A 27,023-nucleotide genomic window follows, 5' to 3' on the forward strand; every position below is an offset into this window, starting at 1 on the left:
AGGAGTGGTGCCAGTCCTCCTCATTCCTCCAACCAAGGTATTGTGAGGAGCGAAAACCAGAGGCCCCAGTTTGTGGTCTGCTGGGCTGGATGGGGAGCTCTGGTAGGGATGGCTGGACTTGGCTAGAGAGGGGTAATGCTCACTGTGCTCTCATGTGTCCCTTCTTGAGCCCTTGTGTCTGGTCTGAAGGACAAGCTGGGCTGGGGACGTGTCTTCCATTGGGGTATGGCACTGTGTTTTGTTACCCTCTCACCGCTGCCTGGCTGCTGGAATTGCCAGGGCTGTGAGGCGAGCTGGCTGCTCTGAGGGCACCTTCCTGTGGACCTGAAAGCCTGATGTTGACAGCAGGCAGAGAGCAGATGAATGAGGAGACGCCATCTGCTCTGTTTGGTTCATCTTTGGCTTTTAGAAGTGGCTTTGCAGTGGTTGATTGTGCAGCCTGTTCTTGGTGTCATGCCCACCCCTCACCCCATGGCACGCTTGGCTCTGAAATCAGATACATGTTTTGGAGAAAGTGAGGTTGGAAGCAGAAGCTTTCCTCTGCTCCCTTTTTATCGCAGAAGCACTAAAATGGTTCAAAGCAATGTTGAAATGTCAGAAATTATTTGATACCGATGAGCACAGAAAGACTCCGGAGCTTCTGTGTGCCAGCTGTGCAGGAGTGGGGAGCAGTAGCAGTAGCAGGGGACCCTGGTATCAGCTGGGAACAGAGTGTGGTGTCACACATGCTGCATAGAGAGGATGTTGCTCTGTGGGACACATGCAGATGTTCTTGTACAGCTGGCTATAAACCATCTGCAGAGCTTCTAAAAATTAGAGGCGATCCTCCTTTACATAGAAGGGATTGCATCCAGCACAGGCAGCTTTCGTTTCCCCCTGGCTATGATGGATAGAGATGAATTCATTGCTGGACTGAAACTTAGAGGTTGCCTAGGGACCGATGATCACGACCAGATTACATTCACCCTGGGCAAAGAAAGGACATTCCTAAACAGTAATTTATATCCTTCAGGCTCTGAAAGGGCTAATTTCCCAAAGCAGGGGGAAATTATGAGTGAAATCAGCTAGGAGGAAACATTAGATAGAAAAATGTGAATGAAAATTGTGAGCTCTTTCAGAAGAATCTCAGAAGCCACAAAAAGCCACAATTCCACAATCAAGAAAGAGGGCAGCGCTGGCCGAAAGCCCGTTCTGGTTCAGCGGCAAAGTGAAGGCAGCAATTAGAAATAAAAGAGCAGTTTATAACAAATGGGAGAGCAGGAGTAGATAGCAATCCATATAAATTAGAAATTATGAAGTGTAGAAAATGGGTAACAGAAGCTAAAGACATCAGGGAAAAATCATGGCGAAGGACAGAAGGAAAAGGTTTTATTTAGTGTGTTAGGAGAAAAACCCAAAGTCCCAGCGACGGGCTAAGCCTGTTAGTAGGTGGAGGTGGTAAGATGATTGATAGTGAAGGAGACATGGCAGAAGTGCTGGGCAAATGTTTCTGTGCTGCTGGAAGGATGCAGGTGGACGTGCTGGTACTGGGAGGTGATGCAGTATGTCTGTGTCCAAGGGATGGATGCACAACATCTGATAAACATGAATGTGGGCTGGAAGCTTCGGGTCTATGGTGTAGGGCATGGGAGAAGCTGCTCGGTGGTACTGGGAGGCTGCTTGTGCAGAAGGGAGCTGCTCAGTTTCTCTGTGCAATTCCATGGAGAACTCTCACTGTGAATTTTATAGAATCTCTACCAGGATTTTTCAGCTGCCCTTTTCCCAGGCTGAGCATTCTTTGGGCTTTTAGCCTTCTGCTGCAGAGAAGCTGTTAAAGACTTCTGCATACCTCTGTGTCTTTTCATTTCTACTGCATCCTTTTGGAGAGGTGGCACCAGGGCTGCGTGTGCCTGGGATGGATTCACCCCAAGGAGCACCGTGATATTTGCTGCTGTCTTTTCTCTCGTCCCCTCATCACTCCTAATTTCCTTTTGCCCTTCTGGCTGTGAGGCTGGGGTTTCCAGACACCTCATGGCATCAGCAGGGCATCTCCTTCCTTGGCAGGAGCTGCTGCAGTGCTCTGCTCAGGGAATGTGAGGCTAATTGGAGTAGTTTAAATGATCTAGTTATCTCTGCCAAATGGGCAGGTATTTCAGCACTGTGTAGCATTGTAATAGGGGCAGCAAGAGGCTCAGGAGGGGCAGAGGGTCACTCGGGGCACACTGCAGGACGCTGGGAATGCTGCCACCAGCTCCCATGCCTGGGTTGTAAAAAAGATACTGGGCAATCAATGCGGAGTCACAGGAATTAATTGAGGGCTAGAGAGAGCCCGGCATTGAGCGATTTGGAAGGCAGGAGCTCTGTCTAGCTTATCAGAAAGAAAATTGAGAGGTGCCTTGATTGCAGTGCATGAGGGTCTTTACAAGGAGAAGATACTGGTTAGCAAAGGGCTCCCTTTAATCTAGCAAAGAGCAGCAGGATGTGAGCCAGGCACAGGGAGTCAGAGCCAGGCGATTCCCAGCTAGGACAAAGGCACATGGTTTTGCTCCTGAGGGTGATTAGCAACTGGGATGTGTTCCCAAGGGCAGTGGTTGAGTCTCCATCTCTTGATGTCTCCAAAAGCGGGCTGGGAGCCTGCTGGGAAGCAAACCAAGATGCTGGGCTCAGTATCGGGCTGTGCGTGGTTAAACATCAGTAGCTGAGAGGTCAAATGGAGCGCTCTGATGGTCCCTTATGCAATGGGACTGTAGATTGCAGATGTTTAATGATGAGGGCAGCGTGATGGGGTGCGGGGCCGCAGGATACAGGAATGCACTCCATAGCTTTGCCTGTGGCAGCCTTGAAGCCTCAACTTCCCAAACTGATGGCGCATGTACCATGGAGAGGAAAGGACCTGCAGCCCTAAAGGCAGAGCTACACGGGAGCACACTGCTAAGCATGCCCTTTCACAGGGCTCTGCCAGGCAGGGTGTTGTAACTAATTGCGGGGAGTTTTCCAGCAAAGCCCTGGGAATATTTATACGTTTAGGAAACGACGCTTTCACACACGCAGTTTTTGGCAAGTGTTCACTGCTTAGCAGCTGCCTGCACTCAGGCAGAGCTAAGGGAGAGCAGCAGCCACACGTACGGCGAGGTGAAGGCAGCAGCTTTTATGGGGAGAGGGAAAAGCGAGCAGCTGCAGGGCTGAGCACCTTGGGGCTGTAGGTCCAGGGGCACATCTACAGCACGCACTGCTAGAGAGCCCCATGGTGATGAGGGTCGTTTCTCCTGCATCGGCCCAGCCACAGAGCAGTCAAAGCCACTGGGATAAACTCACAGATATGATCAGTTCAAATATAGCCCCTGCGCCCCAGGATGCTTCACCCTGCATATTTTTATCTCCTGTGGCCGGTGTGCGCTGGGGTGGATGCTCCGCACCTCCGGCCACCCTGTGCACTTGGCTTGTGGTGCAGGGCCCCGGCAAACAGGACGTGGAGGGTTCACGGGTTGACCTGGCCCAGCGAGGAGGAGGATGTGCCATCAAAACAAGCAATGCTGGAGAGGAAGATAAACAAACACCAGCTTCCAGCGTGGCCCCGGCTGAGGGCAAGTGGGAGCTCTGGGCTGGGGCTGGTGGGGCGGCAGGGCTGACGTCAGGGAGTGCGGGGGTCAGATCCCCATCCCATTGTTCTGCAGCGGGGTTGGGACAGGGCCAGGCGTCCGTCCCCATCCCACAGGGCACAGGAGCATGCGGGCAGGTGGAGGGCTCTCACTGGAGTTGCTGGCTCTCACCTGCCCGGTGCCAGCACGTGCAGCCAGCCACCTGCCCAAGCTCTGCTTGCCTGCACCATTCTGCCTCTCCCTTTTAATGGGTGCTAAAAATAAGCCTGGGGATGGGAGCTGCTGCTGGCTGCCCATGGGTGACTCTGGCTATGTGTTGGGCAGGGCAAGGACCATGTCCATCCTGCAAACCCAGCCCGCTGTGGCAGAGTGGCAGAGGAGGAAACAGCCTTCTGGCTCCTTCTGATGGCAAATGGTTTTAATTAGTGTGAAGTAGCTGTGGCTTTGCAGCTGCCTCTGGGCCAGTGACACGGGCGTGATGTGGGGCACACATGGTCTGTGGCATAGGGTGATGCTGCGGGTGCTCATCTGCACTGGGCTCTGTCTGCAGGGCACCGGGAAGGGCCACGGCTCTGCACTAGCAGGGACAAGCCATGGGTCCTCATGGCAGGCTGGGGGTCAGGACAGATGGGGAACGTGGGGCTGACTCTTAGGGATGCTTGGCTGAAAGGAGCAAGCCCACATACGCATCCAGGCCTCAGTGCTGCACTCATCATCGAGCAAAAGCACACGTGTGCGTGCCAGCACTGACGCGTGCATTGGGCAGAACGCAGCATCTCATTTCTGTACGCTGGACTCATTTCTGTGCACCCGTCTGCAGGTTGTGGGGAGAGAGGCAGTTTGGGGTGAGTGTGGGTACCCACTGCTGCATGGGGGCTGACCGCTGCGTGGGCGCCGGGCCCGCCCGGTGTGTTTGCCACTGAGGCGCGTGGCGGGCGCAGTGTGGCTTTATTTATTTATTTGCTCAGGCACCATCAGGTGAGGGGGGCCATGACTGGGCCGTGCTTTCTGGGCCGCCGCCGGCAACCACAGGCCGCTTACACAAGCGGTGAGTCAGTGGAGCTGCACACTGCTAAAACCAGACTTGGCATGGGCACTGCGGGGCAGTGGGCTGCCCGAAATAGCGCCCAGACCGTGGGCAAGGAACAAACCCCCTCTGGCACATCTGGGGCCGTGCTGGCTGCCTGCCTGCTGACTGTGATTGCTCCATCACGGCAGCCCGTCCTGCCCTGAGGGGCTAAGGATGCACGCTGTAGGATGCCTCCTGCAGTGTGGGGCTTGTAGCCTGACCCCAGTGGCTGTGGCACAGGCAGCCTGTGTCACCTGGAGGCTTTTTTGGCGATGGAGTGTCGGGCTTAGTCATTGTGACGATTCTCCCTGGATCATGACATAACCCACGGAGGTGCACTAGTGTGCATGTACAGGGATGTACAGGCACAAACAGGGAGCCCTTCTTTGCATCTGAGGGCTTTCTCATCCACTCTGTGCCATGTCATGCTATGCTGTGCTTTGCCATACAATGCTATGTCATGCCCTGCCATGCTGTACTGTCATGGTGTGCCATGTCATGCCATACGATGCCATGTCGTGCCATGTAATGCTACGCTATGCCATGCTGTGCCATGACACACTGTGCTGTACCCTGCCATGCTGTGTCATGCAATTCTATGTCATGCAGTGCCACGTAATGCCGTGCTGTGCCAGGATACTGTGCCATGTTTTGGTTGTTACTACACCCAAGCAGAGGGGTGTCACAGGCATTCTGGCAACAGGGCCCATAGCCCCTCTGGTGGAGCAGTGGCCCCAGCCCATGCATGGGCACTGACCACGCAGGGGATGATTGATCTTGCGTCAGTAAGCAGTGGTTTGAGCCAGTGCCAGGCCTCAGCTCAAATGGCGGCATTGAAGGGGGAGAGCCCCTTCCCCCTCCGGAAAGCAGAGCAACTGCAGGGCCTTGTGAGGGGTGATCTTGCTGTCCCGACAACCCCCAGCCCCACTCCCTTGGTCTGGGGCTCTCAGCCCCATGGTTTACAGGCTGCTCCCAGCCCTGCAACAGAGCCTGGCCTGAACTGTATTGGGGATAGAGGAGGGAAAAGAGTGGGTGGGAGGACAGTGCGTTGGTGTCATCTGCTCCTCTCCTCTGTGCAGGGCAGTGCCTTTCCCAACCCTGCAGCTTGGGATGTGGCAGCAGTTCCTGTGAGGAAAGGGGGTTCTGGGGAGGAGAAAAAGATGAACTGTGACAGGACCCTTAGGAACTGCTCTGTGTCAGTATAGGATGTGGCAGCTTCTCCATCCCCCGTGCTGGGGTCTGGATGAGAATATTACTTTCTTGTCATTTTGGGAGCCGCTCCCTGTCTGCCCAGTGCCCCTGTTCTCTGCCATGCAGAGGATAGGCTCCATCCAGCTGTGCACATCTGGGCTGGCTGCAGCGCACCCAGAGGCACATCCTGCCCCCCAGGCGCATGCCCCGGCAAAGCCATAGCATTCCTGAGGCCGCCTGTCCCTCTCGGCTCGGACCTTTGTGTACTATTTATCTGTGTGAGGAAACAGAGCCATTCATGTATTTCTCTGCCTATTTATACCTCTCCCTTTCCGTATTTAGTGTGTGCGCAGGCAGAGGGGGCAGCGTGCGCCGGGGCGACTGATGTTCTTGGCTCCAGCGCTGGCTGGAATTTCGTCCTGGAATGTCTCCTGAACCGCTCTGAAAACACGAATAAATCTCTGTGTGTTGTGTGCATGTGTGTACACAAATATATGGACAACTTATAGACACCGAGCCCTATGGGGGCATTTGTGAGTTTTGCTATTTAAAGACACGAGTAGTTATAGGGCTCTCAGCGAGCCCAACACCTCTGTATCAAAGGGATGCGGGGCGTTTTGCTAGCGGCCTGGTATTTGGGAGATAAATGGCCCTTGCCCTGCCCTCCCTGGGGAGCTGAAGCAGTGGCCAGCTCCAGTTCCCCTAGTGCAGGCTGTGGTGCCTCCAGTGTGTTAGGGAAAGGGTTTGGGGGCACTTGGTTTATCTAGGGCTTTTGGAGGGCCAGGTGTTGTGTCCCCATCACGGTGCTCATGGCTGCCTGGGAAAGATGAGGATGTGCAAAGAGCAAAACAGGCACTGGGTACCAGGTCCTGATGGGATGCTTGTCTGGGCATCTTCTCGGGAAGCACTGCAGTAGCTGGTGCTCACAGCTGCCAAGAAAAGGCAATAAAAAGGAGAAGGAGGAGAAAATAGAAACTAGGTGCCAGGAATTGGGCACCACTCCCCAACTGGGATGCTGAGGGCATCTCCTGGGGACGTGCTGACAGCTGCCTTGTTGGGGATGCTGGATGAAGCCCTGGCCAGGACTGGCAGCTCAGAGGGCTTCCCACTCCCAGGGATGACAATGGGAAGTATGCTGAGGCTGAGCTGGGCTGACAGGAGAAGATCAGGCCCTGTGTGGCACCCATGAAACAGCGAGGGAAGGGGCATGGCAAAGCCTGGTGATGTGGGAATGGGAACGTGTTTCAGCCCAGCTCAGGGCAGCGCCAGCTTTTTGTGACCCGGGTGCTGAAAAACCTGATATTTCGGGCTCAAAATGCCCACGTTTGGTCTCTGGCCAAAGAAGATGTGTTTGTGGGTGGGGGAAATTTGAGCAAATTCCTGCTGTGAGCACAGCACGTGTGTGCGCGCGTGCGGGTGTGCGTAGAGGGGAAATACAGTTTTCCTTTTTAAAAAAGCACCACTTATTTTTATACAGAACTCCAGAAGGACTGAATGTGGAAACTTGGCCTGTCAGCAGCTGTCACAGGGGAGCGGGTCCCTGCCTGAGTTTGGGGGGAAACCACAGCTGGGTGTTAATGGGACTGTTAATGAATTAATGTTGGCTGCCGTGTGCTAGGGGGGAGCGCACAGCCCTTCCTGGTACACGTGCTGAAGCCTGGCTATGGCTCACGCATAGGATGGCTGCACTTTTCCAGAAAGCCCCAGCTCTGGAGCCTCTTGCTCACCAGGTGGGGCTCTCCTTGTGCACCTTAGCTCCTCCAGTGCTGTGGATTGTGGAACTGCCTGCAGCAACGCTGCCTGTCTGTAGGCAGATGTGGGGTTAATTCTCTTACTGTCTCCCCCAAAGTGTGGAGGAGTGCTCACATAGATGTGGGAGCACAGCTTCAGCTGAATGCAGGCTCAGAGGTTTTTGCAGCATGCGCTCCCAGCTTGCTGGGGATGGCTCTCGAGGAGCCAGGACCAAAATGCAAGGGGTACAGTGGACCTTAAGAATAGTGTCATAACCTGGTTAGACTAGAAATGGGGAACAAACAGACAGGACCTGGGAAAGAAAGAGCAGATTCTTTTCCATGGAGATCTTCGCTCTTCTCCAAGGACATCTCCGCTCTTCGCTGTGGACATTTCCTTTCTTCGCCATGGGCGTCTCCTGCTACTTTTGGCTTCAGGCTGTGTGGGTGACATCTCAGCCATGGAGAAGCCCGTGGCATCTCCTGAGAATTCCACCTCTGGTACCAGTTAGCAATTGAGAGCATGAGTCAAGAGGAAGGGTGACCACGGCACGGGAGTAATTACGATATCAAGGAAGGGCTGGCCGTGGTGAGGAAGGAAAGACCACACCAAGGAAGATGGTCATGCTGAGGAAGTAATGACCATGCTATAGTAGGGTTGACCATGCCCGGTAAGGAACTGTAGGGTGGAAAAGACTGCCAACTGAGGATGCTGCTATGGATGGAGACGCAGAGTGAGACTGAGTTAGTGGGCCTTGCTCAGAGGAAGGCTGGAGGAGCCCGAGCACGGATCTGAATGGGCTCTGCCTGCCCCGTGCTTGGCCCCAGAAGATCCCAAAGTCCAGCCTGGAGGGGCTCTGAGGCTCCTCTGTGCTTGGCCGCAGGCTCCCAGGGCCCAGCCTGGCTTTTACAGGGCTCAGAGCCCTTCCCAAACCCATCCCAGACAGACGGATATCCCAAAACCCACTGGCCACATAGCCCATCCCAGGGGCCCCTGCTCTTGGTCCCTTTATGTGAATGGGGTGGTGTGCGTGTGCCCAGACTGTCCTCTTCTGTGACTGTACAGTACACACGGCTAAATATATGTCTGTGCAGATACAGGAACTCAGAGGGACCGAGTGATGCTCCCTTTCTATACCTCTTTTCATGGGGAGAGCTAATGAGATTCATGTCATTAAAGGGCTGATGTTTTGTGGGATGGGAGCCTTTTAAACGGGATGTGTCCTGGCTTAGTCATGGCAAATATTTACCAAAAAAAAAAAAAAAAGAGGAAAGAAAAAAAAAAAGGGACATACCATATAAAATTAGAGTTCTGAAAATAGTATTTAGAGCAAGTGAGAGAGAGGAACCTAAACCAGAAAATACAGCCCAGTCTGTTCAGGAGTCAGGGGAAAAAGAGAGAGAAGAAAAAAAAAAAAGCCAGAGATAAAACGAGAGAAACCTCGGCAGTAAAAACAGCATCTTGGTAAATAGACTATTAAAAAAATTCTGACCTGCTTTATGGCTTTCTTGGCTGCCGTTCAGCTGCGCTGCCCTGCCGGCACGGAGAGAAGGTAGTGGGGCCGGCGTCTGTGTGGATGCTCAGAGCCCCGGGACGCGGCTCCCCCCGCAAGCAGCCACGGGGCGTTAAATTTAGCCACATAATGATGGCCCTGACGAGGCAGCCTTTTGTAGCCACGCTGTAATTACTGCCTGGCTTATAAATTTTATTTTTCTTATTATGTTTCCTCCTCCTCCTCCACTGGGGAAGGGGAAGGGGGGCTCCCATACCCCCATCCAACCCACAGCTCTCTGGGGAGTGGGGGTACGGCTGCAAGGGATGAGGGGACGGCTGCTGAGCTCCATGCTGCTCCCTGCACGGGCAGGGGGCTCACCCCACCTTTGGGATCGGGGACAGCAGTGAGCTAAGCTGGCCCAAGCGGGGTCCCCATGGCACAGAGCACGGTGTCCTGGCCTCTCTGAGCCCCAGCACTGGGACTGGGAGAGGTAGAAAGGGCCAAGGCTGGCTCTGTCCCCATCATCCTGTGGCCGCAGCGCTGGGATGGGGCAGGGGGACAGAGCCGGTGCACACGGGGGACAATTTCAGACCAGGCAAGAACGTGCCAGAAAAGGTCTGGTTCCCTTCTTGTTTTCCCAAAACAAAGGAAGCAGCCTTGCATTGCTGGAAGTCGCGTGCTCAGGCTGTGCTGCCTTGTTATCATCCGATAACCTGACGACCCAGGAGCTGCCCTGCTCCTCACCCGCCGGGATCGCACTACGGGATGCGAACAGCTTCCGCATTAGCTGCCCTTTGCAAGGATCTGCTTTCCGCTCTCTGGGCTGGGGGGTGAGCGGGGGCTGACTGTGTGACAGCTCTGGTCCTGAGCAGTGCAGGTGAGAGTGGAGGGCAGTAGCAGTGAAAGGGCAGAAAGGATACAGGTGCCCTGGTTTGCATGGGTGTTGCCATCCCATAGGATATTTGGGGTTCTGCTATGCCTTGCTTTGCCCTTTGTATCTTCACTGTTGTCGGGGCAGGCTGGTGCTGCAAGGAAAGGACAGTCAGAGCTCTGTGGCCAGATGGGGTTGCTGGGCATGGTGGGCAGCATGTGGGGTGGGGACCCTGGGAACGTGGTGATGCGTTTGAAGCTGGGAGCCTTGCCAAGTGCCGAAGAGCTGGGAGCAGCACTGGCACTGCCCGCTCTCTTTTTCATCTCTGCCTCTTCACCCTAGCAGTGCAGCAGTGCTGAGGCACCACGGGGACCCCATTGGAGCTGGTGATTGGGGTGATGTGTCCATCCCGGCGGGGAGCTGTCTGGGGAAGAGTGCCCTTGGCGCAACAGTGCATGTGGGATATATGGGACTTGTCCCACGAGCTGTGCCCAGGGGACCACCTTTTGCCAGAGCAGCCACTTTCTCGTTCCTCACGCTATAAGGGCTCTGTTCAGAGTCAGGATGACCCTAGGCAACCTCCATCCCTCACTCAAGCGCCCATTTCAAGGCAGGTGAAACAATACTAAATCAACTCCTTTGAAGCCTCCCGGCCCACAGCCCCACGGACGTGCCACTCTCCCTTTCCCCCATCAGCTGTGGGCATGCTGGGGGCTTGGCGCCAGGCGCAGGGATTCAGCACCAAGGTGGTCGCGGGAGCCCTTGGGGTTGCGGGATGGCTTGGGAGCCCGGCTGGGGACCGGGAGACAAAGTGCCCTTTCAGCCCTGGAAAGATGCGTGTGTGTGTGCATGGAGGTGAATGCCCTCGGCCCCGGGGAGCAGAGAGCAGAGAGCTGGCTGTGTGCAGCCTGTAGAGCAGCCCCGCACGTGTGCCGCTCCCGTGTGTGCCTTTCCGTCCCGGTGGATTTATGTACGTCATGCGTGCGCCTTACTCATCAGGGTGTTTTTCTTTCCTTGTTCTTGGGTCTTCCCCCCTCCCACCCCCACGATGCATCTATAATTCTTATAGTTTTTATTCCTTTATTTTTATTTTGTAAATCACCGGTTTTGGAAGTCCTTAGGAAAATAAACGGTATTTTTAGAGCGTGTCTGCCAGGCTGCTGATCCCGCCTGCCCTACTCGTCGCTTACTCACTATTTGTTTAAACTTTCATTCTCCCCCACTGCTGCATCCCGGTGATGGGGTGCAGTGCAGTGGGCACACGTGGGGCTGAGCAGCATGGCGGAGTTGTAAATGAGCAGAAGGCAGCTCCAATCTGGCCTTTATTGAGGTCCGGGCTTGGGTAGCGCTGGAGCAGCCTGCCCTGTAATCAGCCAGCCACCAGAGATGGTCGGCTTGTAATAAAGCAGCTCTATATTTATTTGTTCTGTTTATACCCTGCTCTGTAATAAGTTGGGAGCCCTCCCCAACCCCTTTTTCTTTGGGTCTCCAAAGGGATCTGCCATCCCGCACTAAGTGCACATTCCCGCAGCTGGAGCAGCCGTGCCACATCTGGGCAGAGCTCAGCCGTGCACCTCTCCTTCCGTGTGCCCACCACCGTCCTGTTGTCTGCATCCCAGCCCTGTCCCTCTGCTCACCCCATGCCTTTTCTAGAGCCCCCTGCCCGCCCCCCCCCCCCCCTCCTTCCTTTCCCCCCTCAATCTTTCAGCCCTGGGTCTTTTTAAAATCTGTTCATTAAAGGCAGCTCAGTCGCCCTTCTGCCGGCGAGGCTGGAACACTGACAGCCTGTTTGCCCGCCTGTCTGTAATTAAACTCAATCTCGGGGTGAATACAACAATGTGACTGCAGAGAATAATTCCTGGAGATCCTGACGCCGAGGAGGAGTGTGGCCTGTGAGCAGCCCATTCACGCCTGGATTGCTATAAATACTTTACTATGTGGCACTAAGAAAACTTCAAGCCCTACCCCCCCCCCCATTTTTTTTTTTTTTTTATTAGTACTACATAATATAGGAATTGTGCGACTTGAAGGTTCCTCCTGTGCCTGCCTGGGTTCACAGGCCTGGGTGTGACCTTGCACTGCACTGGCTGAGCACAGGAGCCTGCTGCCGTGCCCAGGGACCCCTGTGTTGTCTCAAGCTGTGCCAGGGGACTGCAGGTAGCCTTGTGCACCCTCTGCTCCCTGGGCAGCATCCCTGGGCTGGCCGGCGGAGTGCCACGTCTGCATATGCAGTGCGCAGGTGCACTGCAGATGTGCACATCCCAGGCTGCTGGAGAGGTTGGGGACAAGGGACAGGGCTGGAGACGGGCATGCCACCCTGCTGCTGGTCCTTGCAGCGGGCAGCCAGAATTGACGTGAGGCTAACGCTGCGTTTGCGCGGCCAAGTGTAATGCTGGCTCAGCGCTGGCGCTTTGGGGACAGCAGTGTGTGACAAGGACACGGCAGATGGCGCCCTGTCACCAGCTGCAGAAGGCTGGTGGCCCTCAGCTCCCGGCTGCGTGCTGCTGCGGCTGTGCAGCTCTGCAGCATGGCACTGCGCTCCGCATCCCAGCACCGCCTCGCTGCATCCCGGGCACTGCGTTGCCGCAACGTCGGCGCTGCGGTTCTGCATCCCGGCTTTGCACCTCTGCTCTGCACCCGTGGAGCCTTGGCACTGCCCACGCTGCATCTCCGTGTCCTTAGCTTTGCATTTCTGCATCGCCCTATTGCTGCCCTCACACAGGGATGCTCCCAAGCAGCAGGGCTGTGCCTCGCAGAGGCACTTTGTCCCCTTAGTGAGAGCCACGTGGCAGCTGCCACGCAGCAGGGATGTGGGGTGGAGCGGGCTTTCCCCCGATCTCTGAGCACAGCCCTACGCTGAAGGCAGCCGGGATGCAGCCTGTGCCCTGCCAGGTATGGGTTTGGAACTGGGACGTGCCTGGGGCTTGTTCCTGCCCTGGGCTTCCCTGCAGCGCAAGGGCTCTGAGGCCATACAGGTCCCTCTGTGCTGAGGGCTCTTGGGTGATCAGAGTGGATAAGCAGGGTTAAGCCCCAAATCTGGGGGTTCTCAGCCCATTTCTTTGCTTTAGGAAGGCTACGAGGATTGGAAGGGTTTCTGGGAGCTGTGGAGGGCTGGGTTTGGGGTCCAGCTGCCGGTCTCTGCTAGGGCAAGGGAAGAAGGAAGGGAGCCAACTGGGTTCTGCCCAGTGCGGTGCAGGGAGCAAACAGCAGCCTGCCATGGCTCAGCTGCTCTTGTGATGTATTGCTTAATACTTGGCAGGGATTTGCCTATTTATTTATGATTTTGCTGCAAAGCACGTTGATATTCAGTGTTTTCATATAAACCTCAGCTCTTGAAGTCATGGGATTGTAGGAAAAGGCAAATCTGCTGCAGAAGGTCATAAGGTCTCACCTGGCTCGTGGCAGGTTCATACAGTGGGAAATTGATGGTGGTAAAGCTCAGCTCGCTGAAGCGAATGTGAAGACCAGCAGGCAAGCAGAGAGACCCCAAGAGTTTCCTGTGCTGTAGGGACACTTCTGTATCTCTGCATGTTTGGGGTTGCACATGTGCTTTGCATTTGGTGCAACCGCCCTCGGGGTAAAAATAGAAGTTGCTTGCTCTGAATGGTACCCTGCTGTATTCTCATGCCCACGCTTCCCCTTGGAGATGGGGCATAGGGGTTGCTGCATTCCCAGGGCTGCTATAAAACCCCAGCAGGGTTTGCAGTGTGTGGATTTATGCACCCCACAGGGCTGTTAGAGCATCTCTTTTTCCCGATGGGGACTGGTGGCTATCTTCCCACTGCCCCTGCACCTCTCCTCTCACTTCAGGCTCCTGATGGCTCTCATGTATTGATAATACTGAGAACTGCTGCTGTCTGGGGTATTTAGGTGATCCCATTGCTGTGGAGTCAAATACATCCTGCATTCCCCATGCACAGTGCACAGTGCAACTCTTGTGCTTTGGAGCTACAGTGCGATCCACCCTGAGGTGAACAGTGTAGGGCAGAGCAGAGCTGCATAGAAGTAGAGAGGTGACTGGGTCTGGAGTTATTTCTGCTGCTATCATCCTGATTTTGTCAGTTGTATGCTGGGCATACACCAGGGGATGGCTGTAGGCATTGACATGCATCTTCCCTCAGCAGATGCCAGGACCTCCTGCTCCATGCGGCGAGGGGCTGGGTGCCAGGGCAAGGAATGCCAAGCCTGCTGCAGGGCTCTGTCCCCGTGCTGCCCCATGGTGAGGTCTCCGTGTCCTGGTGGCATCCGTGGTGCCAATGGCCGGAGCCGTGGTGCCCGTGCCCCAGCTCCTTGGAGTGCCGTCCCGTCTGTGCGGCTTCTGGAGCTGCTGCCCTCCTGCCTCTTTCTGGTGCATGTTTACGGCTCGGAGGGAGCCGTCCTGCCCCAATTCCCCATGCACTCCTAATTTCATATGTCCATATATATCCATGCAGCATTTGATACAGGTTTTATGGGCATTTCCATACATTTTACAGACACAGCCATTACAGAGACAGGTTTCACCTGAGAAACCTCAGGGGACCAGAGCACTGAATCGCCTTAGTCTTGGCCTCAGAACAAGGCTCTCTTCTCTCTCTTGCCAGAGCTGCCGCTATCAGCTCCGCAGAGGGCTTGGGGATGGTGAGGGGCTGCCAAAGTCCTGCCCCGAGAGCTGTGACATGGTCCCTCCTTCCACCCTGCTTCTTGCAGGGCTCTGCCCTGTGCCGTGCAGTTGGGGGCTGCCTTCCCTTGTCACCCTCTGCTCAGCCCCACATGCAGGGGTAAGCATGAACAGTACCTGGCCCTGCTTTGGGCTCCCGATTCCACCATCTTCACACCATGCTGATGATGCATCAAGGAATTTTCCACTGTTTATCAGTGGTCCCATTTGCAAGGGAAACGCCTGCTCCCACTTGGGGCTGCCTCTGTCTGATGCTATGGGGACTGGTCCTCATTGCCCCGCCATCCCCAGCATGGCCTCAGCTATTCATAGCGTCTCCCCTCACCCCTTTCAAAGGCTGCTAGAAGCCTGGGGTCCATCCCACTCTGTTTTCTTGAGCAGGTCCCGAAAGCAGGAACCATTTGTGGCTTCCCCGGCCAGCGCGTCTCTGCTTGGCCTCCAGCGAGTGTTATTTTCTGTGCTGTTTACTGTTCTTCTGTGGGCTGTCAGGTTTCCGCACTGGGGAAAGGCTTGTAAATTGGGGGGGGAGGTGGCAGGTCCGCACGGAGGGGCTATGGGCAGAGGGGGGGATGGAGGAGCACAGACATGGCCTTTATCGCAGCCTAGGGGATGTGTGGCTCATAAATCCGACCCAGGCAGATAGGGGATAAATCATCCCTGCTTGGGCATTGGTGGTTACCCATGGTTAGAAATTAACTTTGTGTTGGATGGGTCCCAGGCTGTGGGATGGGAAGGGGAGGCTGCTCCGGGCAGTGTGCCTCCCGCCCAGCCCCGAGGCCAGGCTGCAGCCGGAGAGCGGGTGCCCAGTGCCTGCCCTGGCCAGCAGGGCCGCTGGGTGCAATTAAACTGAGCTGATGAAGCAAGCGGATGCTGCGGCCGAATCTGAAGTGCGGGCGATGCCCTGGCACCTGCAGCAAGCTGGCCGTGCTCTGGAGCTCTGGTGTCTGGCTGTGGCTGCTGCACCAAGCTCGGGGAATGGGGAAGCACTGTGTGAGAGAGATGGGGACTTGAGGGGCAAGGTGGGGAGGGACGCGCTTACTGTGAGGTTTCTCTCCCCATGCAGCTGCCAGCCAGGGCCGGGCAAAGCTGTGGCTTTGCAGACCATGCGCCATGTGGATGTGCGATCTCTGGTCCTTGTGTTTCTGCAGGTGGGAGGATGCAGAAGTAGCAAAGACTACAGCCCCCAGTTCCCCATCTTCTCCCTCTTCTCTGTCCCCAGCTCCCCCTTGAGCATCCCCAAACCCTGCCCCATACAGTGTCAGTGCATTCCAGGGGGCTTCGACCCCTGCACCTGCAGCAAGGGTGTCTCCCATCCTTCTGCTCAGTGCCCACAGCTGGGACCCCGCCACCCCCATGTCCCACTGTGCCCACCAATGTGGCAGGGCGGTGGGGATGTCCCTTCCAGCTTCCAAGGCTGGGCTCACTCCCGGCTTGCTCTCTAATAGCTCTCCAGCTTTCCTTTCTAACGAGGCTCTAATTGGAAGCCGGTTGTGCTTCCCTTCCCCTCTCCTCAGAGCTCTCTGGTCCCAGTGCTGCAGGGCGATTAAGCTGAGGTTTTGGGTTTTTTTAATATGGCAGAATTATTTTGGAAGGGCCAGGATGGTTACATGACGGGCTTCTTGAAAAACCCCAGGCTTCGCCTTTCAGACGGGGCCTTTTCAAGTGGTTTTGCACAGTACACATCTCTGGGCAGCGACCGTCTCGAACAGTTACTGTTAATTATAGATGCCTCTTTCCCGCTCGCCCATTACTCAAAGGATTTTTGTGTGTTTTAACAGTGTTTTACATCAGCCTGAATAAGACTTTATTCAGTGTTTCCGAGAGCTGGAACTTGGGCATCTCCTGCTGTATGTGCCGTGCTCTCCCCTCCCTCTGCGCCCTGGGACTGGACACCATCATGCTGGGCTCCTCGGATGTGCAGAGCCCTTTTGTTTGCTAGATGAACAACCGGATGCCCAACAGGAGTCCTAGGGGAACCCTCCCCCTAGGAGAAGAACTCATCGCTTGTCCCGTGACAACCAAGTTGCTCTATGCATCCTTGGGGTCAGATCTTTCCCAGGGTGAGCCCCGCTTTGGGGCAGGGAGGCAGCTGAGGGTCAAGGCGGTGTTGTCCAGTCAGAGCCTCATGATGGTCGGATGTCATCTGGGCACCTCCACAACCTTCGTCTCCTGCAGCCCAGCGTATAGGGCACTGTGGTCAGGCCCATTTATAAAGCTGGTAAATATATCGGCAGGGATTGTGTCCCCTCCAAAGGTCAATATTTGTGCAGAGTTTAATTTTAACTTAACAAGAAGTTGTTTGCAGAGGCTGCCCTGTTTGTGAGTGTGTGTATGTGCTTCCCCACTGATCGATGCTCACAGGGTGCAAGCAGTGTGCGTGCGTGCGTGCACCCATGTGCCAGGTACTGAGGGCTGGCAGTGGGTGCCTGCTCCCCAGAATGCTGCGGGCTGAGGGATGCAGGCCAGCGCCATGCGGTCCAGAGGACACGGATGCCATGGGGACAGGGTCTGCTGCTGAGGCTATAAATGCAACCCACAGACCTCTGGTGGAGGTGACAGCGGGCAAAATGTGCCCCGTGTGACTCTGCACAGCAGCACATAGGGACAGAGGCTTCCCAGACTGTTCTGACCAGTGCCATGTGCTTGCTGCAGCTGCCCCTGCTCTTTCCCTCACTATCCCCTCATGAGCCCCTGTGGGTTTTGTGGCTCTCACTCATTTTCTGGCAACGTGCAGCTCCAAGCTGAGCGCATCGGTCAGGCTTTGTGCAGTGCTTGGGCTCCCAGTGCTGTCCCCTGGCTGCTCCCATGCTCCAAAGAATGTCATGGTGCTTTTCCAGCACCACTGCCAAACCAGTTCCATCCCTCTCTGGCTGAGCTTCCACCTTGCCAAGCAGGGTAATCTGGCACCACAGGCACACCTGTGCCTGACTGAAGCTGGTGGCAATTTGGAGAGATTCAGAGGCAGATGTCCTGGTGTCTTGGTGCTCTGTCTTTCTGCTCCTCCAGCCAAAATCCAGTGTCACGGGGCTGGCCACATGTCCCCAGCTTTATCCCCGCCAGGGCTGGGGACAGGCATATAGCCCCTTCGGATGCAGGTTCTCATGGGTACCTGCAGAGCATCTCTGCCTGACTCTGATACTCACTCTCAGCCCATCTGCAGGAAAATGGGAGAACAGCAATAGGCATGGCCGGGGCAGGATCTGCGAGCCACAGCTGGGATGAGAGCTGCGCACCCATGGTCCTTCAAGGCTACCTCACTTAGGGCAGGAGGGGGGCACATGGCTGGGAGAAGTAGGGCTGGGAGGGAGCTGCCAGGGCTCCGTGTTTTGCAGCCCGCCTTTGTGGGCAATGAGGTTTGGTTTGCGTCTTTCAGCTCTTTTCCTCTTCCTCGCCAGGCCCTGGGGCTGCTGACCTCAAAGGGAAAGCAGGCTGCGAGGGACAGCATTGGGGCCGGGCAGGGGTAAACACGGGGCTGAAGCTGGCCAGGCAGTGGGTGACGGGGTGAGGTCATGCCGTGACGTCAGCTCTGTGGCTTTGGGGACAGCCGTGGTTAGGCTGCCTGAGGAGGGGCAGCTTGTTTTCCTGCAGCTCTGCCGCTTGCTCCCGGTGTCCGTCTAACTTATAAAGTTTAATGGCCAGTTTAAAAGGTTCCTGCCATGGGCACCTTGTTGCCAGTTTTAGGTTTTTAATTGGGAAACTTTCCCCTCTGTGGTTGCAGTGGAAGGACTCAGGTCCGCTCGGGGCCGGTAATCGGGATGTGCGGGTGCTGAGGAGACGGTCTAGAGGGCTCTATTCCCATCAGCGGTGTCAGTGGGACATGCATAGCATGAGGGGTGAGCTGCAGGAGACCCGTGCCCCTCCCACTGTCCACACACCTTGTGGAATACATTCAGCAACCTGCTCCTGATCGGTGCTGGGGCACATGTTTCTGCAGGAGCATCTTCATCCCATGGCCCTTGGGAGATGCTAGGAGTCCTCGTGCCCTTCTACAAGTCCATCTCTGTTTTCCTGTGCTACGTGCAGGTGGCCAGAGCAAGGCAGCAGTCCCACTGTGCAGGCTGTGAGCCCATGCCGTGAGCATCCCAGCTCCTAAGTGGGTCTGGGGCAGTTCTGACTGGGGCTGCTGGGAGCTGCATGGCAAAGCAGGCAAAGAGTGTGCACCTTATAGATTGAACTCCCTCTGGGTGGGCACCCGGAGCACAATCTATAAATAACATGCGGAGCACTGCTCTGGAGAAGCAGAGGAGTGGCCTTGGTTTACCAGCACATTTGTACCATGGCTTTCAAGCGGTTCCCCTGTGTGTCCCTGCCAGCTGCTGGCACATCTGCACCCTGGGGGCTGTGGGGTGTGCCGACAGAAGGTGGGCTGCTCTCAGCTCCAGCGCACCCAGTGCGGTGCCACGTGGGCACGGAGCTGGTGCTGGAGCCCCAGAGCAGCCCTGCCTTTGCCAGGCCTATAATTGATTCCTGTTCTCTTGCTTGGGCTGTAAATGTGCTGGCATCCACTGAAGAGATGTGTTTTGTGTGTTTTGAGATGGTCGGAGAGGCTCGCATCCTAAGCTTCTGGAGGCAGGGGGTTTGAGGGGACCTTGGCCACACTGTTTTGGGGCTGCTGATAAGTAATCCTACACTGAACAAAAAGGAAGTAGAAAAATGTAGAATGGAAATGGCAAGGCTTTTAAAAAAGGATGGGCAAACCCATCAGTGCAAGGCATTGCTGCATGGAGCAGGCAAGGGCTGGAGTGTGGGGATGAGAGCAGAGTACACAGAGCCTTAGCACAGCAGGCACCAAGGTGGACGAATGGAGGAGCAGGAGGAAACGTCCGTGCAGCAGGAGGAAGAGAGCCTGGCAGCACTCCAGGCATGCTGCCGGGCTGGGTGTGATTTCCTCTTCGCCATGCATGAAGAGCTGGCCAGCATCCCTACTCTGGGTGAGCATGGAGCAGAGCAATGCTGCTGTCACAGAGTTCAGAATTTGGGTTCCATAGTCTTTGACAGTATGGCAGCCACGAGAGCTGTGGGAAGTGGCTGGGAGCATCCTGCACCCTGCCCCAGCCCTGCCAGAGCTGCTCAGCTTCCAAAGATAAACTTCATGGGGCAGAGATAGATGGGGATGTGGTCCCTCTGTGTCCCTGCAGCCCTGCTGGGACCTCATCTCTTTCTCAAGAGGGGACACTCCTGACAGGGTGTTTTATTTGCAGCAGGTGCCTGAAATCCAACCCACTGCCCTGCGCTCCTTCCCCTCACCTGGGGATGAACCCGGGCGGGGGCACGGCTGCACGGGGTCAGACCCCTATGGACTCCCCCTGGCCAGGGTTGTCCCCATGTAACACCAATGAACTGCTCCTGCTGTGGGCAACAAGCGTGTAATGCCTGATTTCACAGCACCAGCGTGCCGGGCTTGCTTGTGGCAATGATCTTCTTTCCTGGCCAACTCCGACCTGCAGCCCAAGGACACTTGTCACCTCCGATATGGGTACCACGATGTCCTCAGCCAGCCCTCCTTTCCGCAACTGTTCTCTCCCAGTGCCACTTCCTGCTCATCCCCCTGCACCCTGCACTGCTGGCTGAGCTCATTCAGCTCTGACCGGGCTTACAGCATGGAATGCAGAGCTGCCGCTGGCTGTCCTCCAGCCTAAACATCCCCACCCCATGGTGCGACACGAGCTGATAATGCAGCAGGTATCTCGTGCCCAGCCTGCGACCTACGGGCGCACGGCCTTGGAGGCTGTCACTTATCTCCTCCGTGTGCGCACGCTGTCTCTCGTCCCCAAGCAATGTTCTCAGTGTCTCTGGTTTTTGCTCTGGGCCAAACCCACACGCACATTGCCCGAGACCGACTCCGAACAGGCTCCTTTGATGAGCAGGGCTTAAATATATATTTGGCATTCCAGCGGCAGCGTGCCGAGCGTGGCCTGGGGTGTGAAAGTGTTTGCTTGACAAACGCCGGAGGCTCTCGCCTCTCTGCCGGCCCTGGGGACTCACAGGAGAGAAATGTCAAGGAATTTTTCACCTCTCTCTTTTTATTTTGTTTTTATTTTGTTTTCCTTCTGAGGGCACATTTGTAATGCTGGTGATTGGCAGTCCCAAAGCTTGAGCTCCCCTCCTTCCCTGGGTTGGGGATGGGTGGGATCTCCATCCCCAGTGCCCATGCAGTAAGGGGTCTGTGGCGCTGGGCTGCAGAGCCAGGACGGTTCTGCATGGGGAGGATGAAGAAGGCAGTGCATCTCCTGCTGTCCAGGTGCGGCAGCCTGCACCCCAGCTGTAAATGGGGAGGGAGTCCTGTGGCACCTGATTTGGTTTCAGAGCTCATGTCTTCGGTGCATGCTGGAGCAGGTCGAGATCCCAGACAGCTCTTGGGGAGGGGGTAGGGGACTGAGTCTGTGTGTTCCCAGCTGTCCCTGTCGTAATCCCTCCTGAAAGAGAATCCTCTACTCTGCTTCATCCCTGTTCATCTGCCAGCAGTGCACCCTGGCCCTAAATCACCCCCTGCATCCAGCCTGATGGGCGCTCCCACCCATTGGGATGCTGGGGTCTTTGGGGCTAAGATTTGGATAAGGGAGGAAGGCAGAACAGGGGTGAGGGCCTGGGGGACTATGAAGAAGGGGGGTTGTCCCCAGGGCTTGGCTTGGGCTCTCCAAGATTTCCTTCCCTGCTTGCTGAAGAATCACTGGCTTGTCTGGCAGAGCGCAGGCCCATGGATTTCCTGGGCAGTGAGCCCCTTTCATGTGGCCGCTCGCAAACTCTCATGACATCACTAGGGGCTGCTCCTCCTGGAGACAAACCCAGTGCTTTTTAGGGCTTTGCCACCCCATGCCCCAGCCTGTGTGTTTTGGCCAGGGGGGACCCGGGGAACCGCATCCAAGAACGTCTGCTCTGGCACGGAGACGGCACGGGGCCACGGTCAGGGGGAGAGCAGCGCGTCCCCTGCTGAATAAACATGGGCTGGCCAGGCTGGAGGGGGCTTTTCCAAGCTGGACCACACCCCGGGGGGCTATTTTTGCCATGAATGAAGGGGCTGTGTGCTCGCCAGGCAGCCTAGCCTCCTGCCACTGCTGCTGTGCTGAGAGCAAGCCTGACACTCAATCTGCTGCCTGGCCAAGACCCAACATCTGTGCTAAGCAGCTGGGCACTGCCCGTGGGACAGCTGGGCATCACAGGGACACCTGGGCACTGCCACAGGTGCTCTGCTCAGGTGGACATCTGGGCACTAGGGGAAAAACTAGGCACCATGGGGGTACCTGGGCATGGGCACAGGTGCCTGCAGGGACACTGGCCACCAGACTCACCTGGTCACCACCCAGAAGGGACATCTGCATCACCAGGGCACTGGTGATGAAGGGGATGTGTGCCTCTGCATTCTCTGGGCAAAGTGGTATCATGCCAGGGATGGTGCTGGCTGCAGGAAATGGGAAACATGGGCTGTCACCAGCAAGGGGAGGTGACACTGACTCAGTGGTGGTGCCAGCAGTGGTGCCAGTGCTTCTGGGGCATGTCATACCCTGTATTTCCAACCCACTCTGCCAGCAAGATGCCAGTGTCAGCTCAGAGATTAGCCCTGCTGTCCCTTCTGCATTTCCTGCTGCAGTTTCGGGTGAGAATGGGACAATGTCTCAGGGGCTGCCCCACTGGCCGGGTGCGCCCATGCCAGGAAGGAACTGCAAAGCCACCAGGGAGGAGCAGCTCAGCCTGGTCCTGAGTGCACCCAGATTTCCCCCAGAGCTCCTAATCTCACTTGGCTCAGCCCCAGGCTTCTTCTGCTTCGAGTCTTGGTGGCACAGCTAATCCCCAGTTAGCTCAGGATCACACTAGGTGCAGCATCCCCCCACCACTCTCAGGCTTTGCTTTCCTAGGGGCTGCTCTGCCCATCCTCTGCTGCTGGCATGGCACAGTCACCATTTGTCCCCTCCCTGCCCCATGTTCTCACTTCTCAGCCAGCATCACTGCCCCAGGGGAGCCATGAGTGTTTGTTCCCATGAGCTTGTCTGTGCTGGGTGGAGCTGGGGCACAGCATCCCACTCGCCACTGTCCCTTATTGCCACGTGGCACCCATGTGATTCATCAGGTGTGGCTTTGTTTCCGTCACCCCACTTTGCAGGAAGTTTCTTGGCCAGCCCCCTAGGTGCCCTGAGCAATAACAAGCCAGGATGAGCTGGCCGACCTTCCTGAGAAACCCTACAATAACAAACTGGCGCTATGTGTCCAGCTTTCCTGGATGGACAATAATAAACCAGCATGAGCTGGCATGCCTCGTAGCGCAACCCTGCAATAATGGAGCTGGGTGATGTGTCCACCCTACACAGTGGCAAGCTGGCATGAGCCACCCAGCTCCCTTGCCAAGAGGGGTCCCCAGGAAAAACTGGATGCTGGGCTCAGGGCTGGCACATGCCTGCAGCCAGCATGGAGCTGGGTGTGCCACAGCAGCCCCCTTGTCCCTGGTGCAACTGTGCCATCGCCTCGCCAACTCTCCTTTCCCCTGGATTGGTCTCTGGGACCTGGAAGAGCAGCAGGAGGGCAGGGCAGGGCAGGACCCCGGCATCCCCGCTACCGTGCAGCAGCACAATGCGCTGCATGCTGTAATCCAACCCACGGGAACAGCACAAGGGGAAAAGAAAAGAGTATTGAGCAGCGGGCCGCTGCGGTCACCGGGCTGCATAGACTGCTGGTTGTTAAGCGGGTGCCTCGCTTGCAAAGGCCGCCTTGATGAAGTGTGAGACGGCACTTACGGAGGGACGCGGGCAGGCATTCTCGCTCCATCTTCCGCTCACAGTGCCGCTCTTTATGCGCCTGACATTTGCTTGCTGGAAAGGCCTTGAAAGTAGGGGGAAAGGAAAACATCACCAGCAGCAGGGCCATGAGCATTGCCGGGAGGAGTGTGGGGCCGTGCCAGGCTGTGCCGCGCCAATCCGTGCCAGGCTGTGCCTCTTGGCCACTCTGGCTTTGCCGCCTGCAGTTCCCTGGGGTGACCCCATCACCTCTATCACCTCTCTCAGCTCCGGGCTGCCTTCTCCAGTCGGCACAGCCGCTTCCTGCCAGGTGTGTGCAGTGCTGGCTCCGTGCCGGGGAAGCCCTGGCCATCCTACCCTTCCTGCACCGTGCCAGCACCTCTCCTGGCTGCTGCTGCTGCATGCCTGCATGGGATGAGGTGTTGGGGACATTGCAGGGTCAAAGCTTGGGCACATCCCTCTGCTGTCCTTACCCTTGATCCCAACCAGAAGGCAGCAGCTCAAATGTGTCCTCCCACAGGTAGGACCCTTTGCTGGTGGCACAGACCTGTGCTCTTCTCTGCTAGTCCCAGGATGAATCCCTGAGCTGTTGGCAACACAAACCCTGTGATGGGGGAGGGTGGCAGCAGCCAAGCCATGAGGCACAGCAACGCCCCAGCAATGAAGCCATTCTCTTTCCCACCACAGGCTGCTTGCTGCAGTATTGCCAGGCTTTGCTATGTCAGTTCAGTGCCAGCTGCCATGCTCATCGTGCTCTCAGGCCACTGCTCCACCACGCCGCTTCTGCAGATCTGCCGTTGGGGCCAACCCAGGGAAGCCTTCCACCCCCCCCACCCGGCACACACCCCTTGGCTCCTGGCCCCTGTAGGAATTATTAAGTGTGCCCCTGTGGAGCATGTGCTGAGGCTGGCCACGGGAATGTGGGCAGATCTGACATACAAGCCACAGCAGCCAGGCTGTAATTTCCAAACAGGCCCTGTTCGCTCTGTTTTCCAGTTAAAAATATATTAAAAAATAGGAATGTGGGGTTTGCAGTGAAGAATGTTGGTAACCGCTTCGAACGTCTGGTGTGATAATGAAAGGGTCAGTCCCCAGCTTTGAGCGCGACCGATTTAGACTCTGGTGCTTGGCACAAGCACAGGGGCCCAGCACGCTCCCTCCATCCTGCAGCCCTGTGCCAGGGGATGGTGATGCTGCTTCTCCCATGGGTGACACGGCCAAGGGAACATCCAAAGTCCCATCTCTTACGGGCCCTTGAAAAGGGAGTGTGGGCAGGGATGGGTGAAGGCAGGGCGATGGAGATGAATGCTGTGTCTGGGCTGCATCTCCTTGTGAGCTGTCCTTGCTGAGCACAGGTGCTGTGCCCTAGCCCCCCCTTCCCGGGCAGCCCCCCCAGCTTGGCTAATCGCAGTGTTCAGGCTGTGCTACTGAGCATCCCGTGCCGGTGCCGCAGCCTTGAGCAGCTTCTGATACTGGGACATGGCGTTTGGCCTTGCGAGCAGGTAGTCATAACATGGGGTGACCCCCCCTGCCAACTCTCCAGGCACCGCGGTGGGGGAACCTGGCCGGCACTTCTTGTGTCCCAGTTCCCACAGAGAAGTAATCAGAGAAAAACAAAAGGCTCCAGCAGCCAGGGCTGAAGCCATACTGGGGACAACAGACTGGCTGCAGCAGGGTTTGGCTCAGCGATGTACTGAAGCCATGGGGCAAGTAGAAAGGAGATGTCACCCACAGCCACATCTTGTCACTCTACCTGCCCCTCTGGGGAGACCTTCTTGTCCCTCATATCCTCCGGGGCCATCAGGTGGCCACTGGCTGGCACAGCACACTCTGCTCCCTGCTGAGTCACAGCTCTATGGGGAAACTCTTCCAGCTCTGCTCATAAACCCATTGATTTCCTTTCGGGTCCATGCCTAGCAGCCTCCCATCCCATCCTGCCCAATGGCTCAGAGCTGCCTGCTGACTCCCAGATTCCAGCCCAGGCTTTCAGCAGCCTCTTCCCAGGGCCACGGGCCCTGTACCTGCAGCCCTGTCTGCTCCCAGGGATCGCAGGGTGGCAGGGTACAGCAGCAGGGTGCTGGCACTGGCACCAAGTGGCTGTGCAGGGACTCCCCTGCCCCACCAAGGGCACTGACCCGCACAGTGCTATCTGGTACACTTTGCTTACTCTCCTGCCGTTCCTGGCTTTCCTGGGAGCTGCTGTTTGCTTTTCTCTGAATTATGACTCCAGTTCGTGCCTTTGATCTAGGCTGTGTCGGCCACCCAATGCCAGCCCCTCTGCTGCCTTTGAAGTACAGTCAATCCCCTTCCCAGCACTGGACACCACTTTTGCAGCCTCAGGAGCAACACTGGCCTTGGGGGGCTGAGACATCCAGTGTAAGAGCTCCCAGGGATATCCAAGGCATCCCTCATCCTCCCCTGGATGTCATGCTGTGCCAGCGTTGCACAAAGCCCGGAGGTGGCAACGCAGGGTGGTGAGCAGCCCCAAGGATGCTGTAGGGCTCGGACCGGAGCACTGCTGTCTCCTTTGGCAGTGGGCAGGGACACAGATGCCAGCGAAAAAGCAGATCCCAATGGCGTGTCTGTCCTGCAGCTAAGAGGTTTTCCACACTTTCTCCTCTAGCAGGAAGGCTGAAAGCTGCAGAGAAGGTGCCCTTCTGGACACTATCACTGCCCTCCCTTCCCAGCACAGAGTGCCGAGGGTCTTTGCCTGTCCTCTCTGCCCTTGGGATGCTGTCCCAGGCTCTGGGCTCTGGCCTTGAGTGGGTCTGAGTGTCCCCATCCCCTCCCCGCTTCCCCATCTTGGGGAGGAATCAGCCTTATCTGTTACACTTTGTTCTCCTGCTGTCTGGGTGTGGAGCCGAGCAGAGGTTACTGCCGGACCTTTGACACACACACATACATGGAGACACAGACAGCCCCACGTGCATCCGTAGCTACACTCATCACACATGCACACACCTGCACGTGTGTACAGCTGCACATCACTCAGAAACCCCCCTCAGATACATTTCCCCAGCCCTGCACGCACACCTCCTTTCCTGCACTCCTTCATAGCCGTTGTGCCCTAGGCATCCTCCAAGGTCCCTGCACATGTTGACACAGCCCTTAAGCTGAGAGCAGCATCCCTCAGAGGGCACGGGCATGAGGGGGACTTCTGTGCATCAGCACTGGATGTGGTTTATGCTGCTTGTGCAGGCATTGCTGCAGGAGACTGTGACAAGGCAGGGGCTCCTTGCACCCACAGTGTGCCTGGGGTCCTGCCCATGCCCAAAGCTTTTGTTCCTTATCAGCATGCTTCCACACTGCTTCTGCTGGGGAAGCCACAGCCCTTCCCATGCGATCTTATCTTCAGCAGTTCATGAATGACATGCGAGTAGCTGCCCTGACCTCTGCCATCTTTCTCCTAACGGGAAGGCAGAGCAGGTGTGCAGCAGGGTGTGTGTGTGTGTGTGTGTGCGTGCCCATGTGAGCATGTGCATGCACAACTAGGGAGCATCTGCATCCCTGCAAGTGGTGGTGCAGCATCAGGGCAGAACCATGCTGTGGTCTCCACGGTGAAGCACAGAGTCCTGCATGTGGGCACACACAGCCCCTTCCCTGCTGTCCAGCACAAGGCAGGGTGGTCTGGCAGGAGCTGGCTGCTCCTGGGGCTGTTCCAGACCCTGATGCTGGCAGTGGGGTGACTGTCTCTGACCTCTC

General features: G+C 56.5%; 1 protein-coding gene and 1 long non-coding RNA gene across 6 annotated transcripts in view; both read left to right on the forward strand.

Moving 5' to 3' along the window:
* NHEJ1 (non-homologous end joining factor 1) overlaps positions 1 to 27,023 on the forward strand; it is a 31,293-nt gene that overhangs the window by 3,058 nt on the left and 1,212 nt on the right. The gene's annotated exons all lie outside the window — the stretch shown is intronic.
* LOC146543996 (uncharacterized) lies at positions 4 to 27,022 on the forward strand. Its single transcript, XR_014884316.1, has 3 exons — positions 4 to 12,827; positions 15,659 to 15,743; positions 16,374 to 27,022. It is a non-coding gene; the product is annotated as an uncharacterized LOC146543996 (long non-coding RNA).

The sequence above is a fragment of the Meleagris gallopavo genome, chromosome 7, assembly GCF_905368555.1.
Source record: "Meleagris gallopavo chromosome 7, MGAL_WU_HG_1.1, whole genome shotgun sequence".
NCBI lineage: Eukaryota > Metazoa > Chordata > Aves > Galliformes > Phasianidae > Meleagris > Meleagris gallopavo.